The sequence below is a fragment of the Ammospiza nelsoni genome, chromosome 1, assembly GCF_027579445.1.
Source record: "Ammospiza nelsoni isolate bAmmNel1 chromosome 1, bAmmNel1.pri, whole genome shotgun sequence".
NCBI lineage: Eukaryota > Metazoa > Chordata > Aves > Passeriformes > Passerellidae > Ammospiza > Ammospiza nelsoni.
Genome location: NC_080633.1, coordinates 60,326,767 through 60,332,766, shown reverse-complemented (window position 1 = coordinate 60,332,766; position 6,000 = coordinate 60,326,767).

The following is a 6,000-nucleotide window of genomic DNA, read 5'->3' as shown; positions in this document are numbered from 1 at the left end:
TACCTGATTGAATGTAACACCTGATAATGGTATTGAGATGCTTCAAAGCCCCAGCAGATATTAGGGCTCAAAGAGGACGTTCATAAAAATATGAATCTATATATCCTTTAGCAAAGTATTTGTATCTTTAGGCAGTAAATTAAATCAATTAATATCAATTAATATTCTCTACAAGAATTATGAGGGGAAAGTAACTGCAGAAGCTAATAAGCTGCAAAGGTACTTCTTGAGCTCAGAATGTATTTTTCAAGACTAATGTTTCACTGCAGATGTGATGATCCATAATGTCTCATCTTTTTGTTACATGAAATATATGATGGCAAAGGTACTTCAACTGTTAGTCACACCAAGCACAGGAGACTTTCATTGAACATTCACTATACATTGATTACCTGCCATACATTCTGTGGCATGAGCTGACTTATTTGTTTTTATAGTTTAAAAATATACTTAGGACACACACTTTAGAAAAGATTTTGTTATTGTTAAGATTTTATATTTAACTACTCAAACACAAGTGTTATAAAAAACCCAGTGAGGATTTCAGCATCACCACACAAAAATAAACCTACTTGTGTCACATAGTCTTGGAAGATTAATTGATAAAAAGGCAAAATTAACTTATTCTTATCTAGGCTGTCCATATTTTTATTTTGAAGAGTAGGGGTTTTTTCAATGCCATTTAAAAGATCTGCTCCATTACACTGTGGCTTTGCAATAAAAACTCAGTGTGGGACAGAGGAACAGCTGTGCTATCTCAGAAGCATCTTAGTGAACCTAAAATTGCCTCATACAATTTTTTTCCCTTTGTCAGAAACTTGGATAATGTGGCTGAAGTTAGTTTGAGTTTTCTTTTATTTTTTTTTAAAGCTCTTAGAAAAATACATCATCTCTTTCCTTTTATCTGTGGGATAAACTTTTCAAAATATGTATTTACGTATCCAATTTTCCATCAAAACAGTTTTATCTGTATGTTTTTGATAAACCTAGCTTAGAACCACAAACCATCATATTTTCCATGATCCAGAAGGGGACTAAGGTAGTTTTTCCATTCGCAGGGGCAGAACTCAACTAACAAGGAATCAAACCTTTCTTTCAGCTTCTCCCTTCTTGCATTTTCTTTGTAACTAGGAATCTATGCAACACTGGTCTGTGAAAGAAGTAAAATACTCTGGTTTGTGGCCTTGCAAATAAAGCATATGAAGAAAATGGTCATTTAGCACCTTCTCTTTTGATTCCTACTTCATAAAGAAGCTCCTTTACCCTTCAAAGACAACATCACAAATGTAGATAAAAGATGGGTGAGAATTCTCTCTAGCTCATTTACTGGAGCCAAATGCAGTTCTCAGAAGAAGCTGGTAAGGACCATATTTTCAAAGTAAATACATCCACAGAATGTGCCAAAGCACAGGGTAGGTTTTGGGGATAGATAAGAGGGCACAGATTAGGTAATATCTGCCTTAACTCTTGAATGTGAGTGACAGAAGTAGTTGAAATACTGGCAATGGTCCGTCAGTTACATGCACTGAATCCTATGGGCTCTGCTTAACCTACAGAATTCAAGGAGGGGTGTTTTGGCTACATATCTGAGAAGGGTGGAAGGGTGTAACCTTGTGCTCTACAGAGTTGTGTACAGCATAAAATTGAATTATGATAACATAAACCATAAGAACAAACAGTTCTAGCAAAATACTGAGTGTCTTCAGGATGGCAGGACTGCAACTGCAACAAGATGGGTACAGTCCACAGTGGTTTGTGAATGTTACATGGACTTAATCTAAACCAAGATATTTTTTAAATCTTTCCTCATATAATGGATATATCATTTTAAACAAGTTCATTCACAGGGAAAATTTAAGAGTAATATAAGCAAATGTCTGCTTATGTTATTATATTACTATATTATTAATATTATGTATTAAAATTCAATAATAATATAAGCAAATATCTGTACACTGAAACTCTAAAAATAATAATAACACAAAATTCAGCACTGCAAAGCTCTTTCTTGCCTCCTGGGGCCCAGACACTGGAGAGCCACTGATTGCCAGATCTGTGGAGAACATGATGAGACTGGCACTTTGGGGCTACATCTCTTTGCTGAACTGCATTAAAAAGAGCAAGGGGGTTATTTTGGTATTTTAGAGCAGTTATTTTTTTCATGCAGCTTTATAAGATCAAGATTAACACTTACAGAGAATATATGTGTGTGTTCATTACTACCATCATAACAAAAGTGTTTCTAAAATATGCAGTTGAAAAACCTCTTTTTTTGATTATTTGTGATATTTTTGCATTAGTTTTGAAAAACCCACTCTTATAAAAATAAGAATTTAGTTTGCAAAAGAGATGTTTGCACATCATGGAAGAAATCTGCTTTGAACATCCTCAATCATTTTGTTGGTGACAAGGAGAAGCCATATTCTTTGAGCAAATTAAATGCAAGAGGTGATGGCTGCTCAGAGCAGCCTAAATTTGCAAGAACAATAATTTTTGTCTTTAGTTTCTTAAATCCTTGAGGAACACCTCAGCACTGTCCTGAAAAAGACAAGAATGCAATATGATTGGGTTCTTTCTACTTTTTCTTATTTATTTAATACAAAATCATCAGTTTATGGGAATCTGTTGTTAAGAGATGGGATTGCACAAATGAAAGGCTAGAATCCTTGGGTCCTCTCTCCCTTCTGAAGAGGGTGCAGCCCTGCAAGACTTGAATCTATGGATGGGGCCCCATTTGCCCTGAATGCACAGCCCACTTGCTCCAGAGCATGGTTTCAAGACTCCATGTCTTTTGGGCAAACAGTAGTGGAGCATTTCTAGTCTTGTGGCTGACTGGACAGCAAAATCATTTGAGTTTCTCTCAGCTTTAACTATTTGTTGAGAGAAGGAACTATGGATAATTTTCCCTGTTTGCTACTTCTTCGATGCAGTACAGAATGGGCATTACCTATGCCAACGTGCTCCATGAATCTGAGGCAGGAAAGAAATGAAAATACCATAATCATCCTTTTGGAAATGCAGGAAGATTTAGACAGAATAATTACTGAAGGTGGAATTTAGCCAGAATGCTGAGTCTGAACACATTTTCTGTTCCAAATACTACTGTGGATCCTTTCCTGACTGCATGTGGCCAGAATCTGATTTTTTGCATGTGTTATAGCAAGCTGCCATCTCCTTTCATCCTCATCCCAAATTAAGAATGACATATTACATCCAAATCATAGACCTGCATTATCAACAGCTCATAGAACAGTCTTCAACATAATCAGTGTAAGTAATTTACCAGATAAAAGAATGTTAATAGCAAGTACAGTATAATTTATGTGGACACAAATTGTACCTATCTTTCAGAAGAAGAAAGGCACTGCTGCGTACAAAGAGTGGAACAAGAGCAAGGTCAAGTGTAAGCACTTCTGTTTAACATGCACAGCCTGAAAACAGCAGGAAGAGCTTTCAAAGACAGATGGAAATTATACCAAATAAAGTTATTATAAATAATTGCTGTTTTTATGCTCCTAGTGGGTTTGATATGAGAGGCAGTTATAAATGGAAGAGACCTATTGTTTAGAAGGCATTTGATGAGGACCTCATTTCATCAAAAGGGTTGAAAGTTTACAACTTGTAATACTAGAGGGAAACGGTCATTTTAGTTAGCTAAGTTTCTTAGCTAGTGTGGGTAGATATATATGAACACTGGAACAGGAGATTTTGTTCACAGTTCTTGCATCTCAGTTATATGTGTCTTTAAAGCAAACACAAGCGAACATTTGCCTTTGGATTTATGGACCATCTTTTCTTTCTTTAATTACCAGTGCCTAAAATGTACTAGGAATGGACTAGACTGTGAAAATTAAGTATTTTCTTGATGTGTACCAAGGCTTGGGGCTTGTTAGTTGCACAAAAGATCCCATTTTGCCTATATTTTTTTTTTTCTCTCCTCTTTATAACTCTGTTTAATAGGTTTCAAGGAAAACACTCAGAACTGTCATGCTGTATCTTCATAGTATCTAATAACAAAGCTTCCACTTCTCAGGGAACCTGCTCTTTGCATCATGAGGTGTTTCCCAAATCCACTCCTTCAGCAAAGGAAGAAACCTCAGGCTCTTCCCTCTCATGGTAGAACGTGGACTTTCTGAAGCACAGGAGAAAAAGCCACTTTACTAACTGGCTTTCAGAAGGTTGCTTAGGTGAGACACAGTTTGTAATTGATGCAATATGAGGAATGGTTATTACGAGCTGAAATTGCACTCTGCATGGCATGGAGATCACCCCAAAAATGTGTTGGCTACCATTCTGAAAACCTTCATGCTTCAGAGATCAGCTATGTAATCTGGTGGATGGGAGTAGATTTCTGTCTAATGAAGCTCCACATTTTGCAGCAAGGTAATTAACCTGGAATAAGCTGGCAGACAGACAACTTTCTGGACAAGATGCTAGACTAGGACTGAGGTAAAAGTGAATTTTTCATTGGATTTTCCATAGCCTTTTTTATTTCATTACTGGTCAGTTCTGGTCCTATGTTTTTATGCTATGAAAAAAAGAATTCCATCTCCATCCCCAAATTTACTTGGGAAAAGTAGGGAATAAGTGAGGCCAGACATGTCACACTGATAGTACCTTGTCAGCACATATCAGCACATTTGCTTCTGGGTATCTGCTAATTTTCACCCCATTTTCTTCACCTTCCTGAGTCAGCCCTGTGTCCAAAGACCTGTGTCTCAGGCTTGTGCTTTGGGAGCTTTGCACAGCTGCTAACATAACTCATCTGGTCAATTCTCCTAAGTCTATCCAGATTTTTAGTCATGCTCTGACCAAGAGTGAGGGCAAAGTGATTCTAACTGGTAGGTGAACAATGAGAGATGTCAGCACTCAGCAGCATTTCTGATCCCAGAAACAATGCTGGTGATACAAGGACACTTAACCTGATGTCTTTTTCTTGAATTACATGCCATGGAGGGTAACAAAAGCAGACTTTCCAAACTTCACAGACAGAAGAGGAATCTCAGTCACAGTCTATGTCCATATATCTATGGATATACACACACATATACACACACACACATCTATACTGAACGAAGGTAGCTGAATGAAAGTCAGATATCCACACAGTTCCCTTGTACTTAGATCATGTTTTCCACTGCCCTCAGTTGTGTTCTCACCCGAGCTCACTGCCAAAAACTTTTCATGCTGTACCTACAGCAAGGAAGCAAAGAAGACAGCAGAAAGGCTCCTTGCTGTAAAGACACAAGAGGTGACTGACGAGAAATTGAATTTCAAATACTCACACTCACCCCATTCACCTCACAATGATTCTATGCCTCTATGAAGCCTAAGGTTACAGGCCCATTCTAAACTCCACCTTTTATGTACCAGTGCACCCACATTGTTCAAGTTTCAGAAAGGGCACAAGGATACATTTCTCCTCTCTATCAGTGATGCTTCCATCTCAGCAAAGTCTTCAAATAAGAATCTTGTAATGAAATCCATTCTTCTTAGAGACGATGTTGCACATTATTAGTACAAAGGGATATTTCTATTTTCCAGAAGAAATATCTTTGATCTTAAAACAAAGTTACATTTAGTTTCTTGAAAATATCGTACAATATTTGCAGGGTATCCTCTCTCTTTTTTTTTTTTTAACTGATCAACTTGCCTCTTTCCAGAAAGCAATCTGGATGCAACTTGAGACTACACATACATTCTAGAAGATCAATATTTAATAGTAATGTGTATAATAATCCATAAATTTCATAGAGAAAAAGTAATAGGCTTATGATCTTGGCAGGATGGTATGACGCAGTCCTAATCCCAACTGAATCTGTTTGTCAGCAAATAGTTTTATTCTGTATCACCATACTGACCAGAGGTCTGTTAAATTATTTTCAAGCATCTCTCTCATTGCTTTCAAACTGATCACTCAGATCTTTCCTTGTTTTAAATGAAAAAAAAAAAAAAATAAAGCCACAAAAAACCCCCAATAGGATAGGGAAAAAAGAGCAT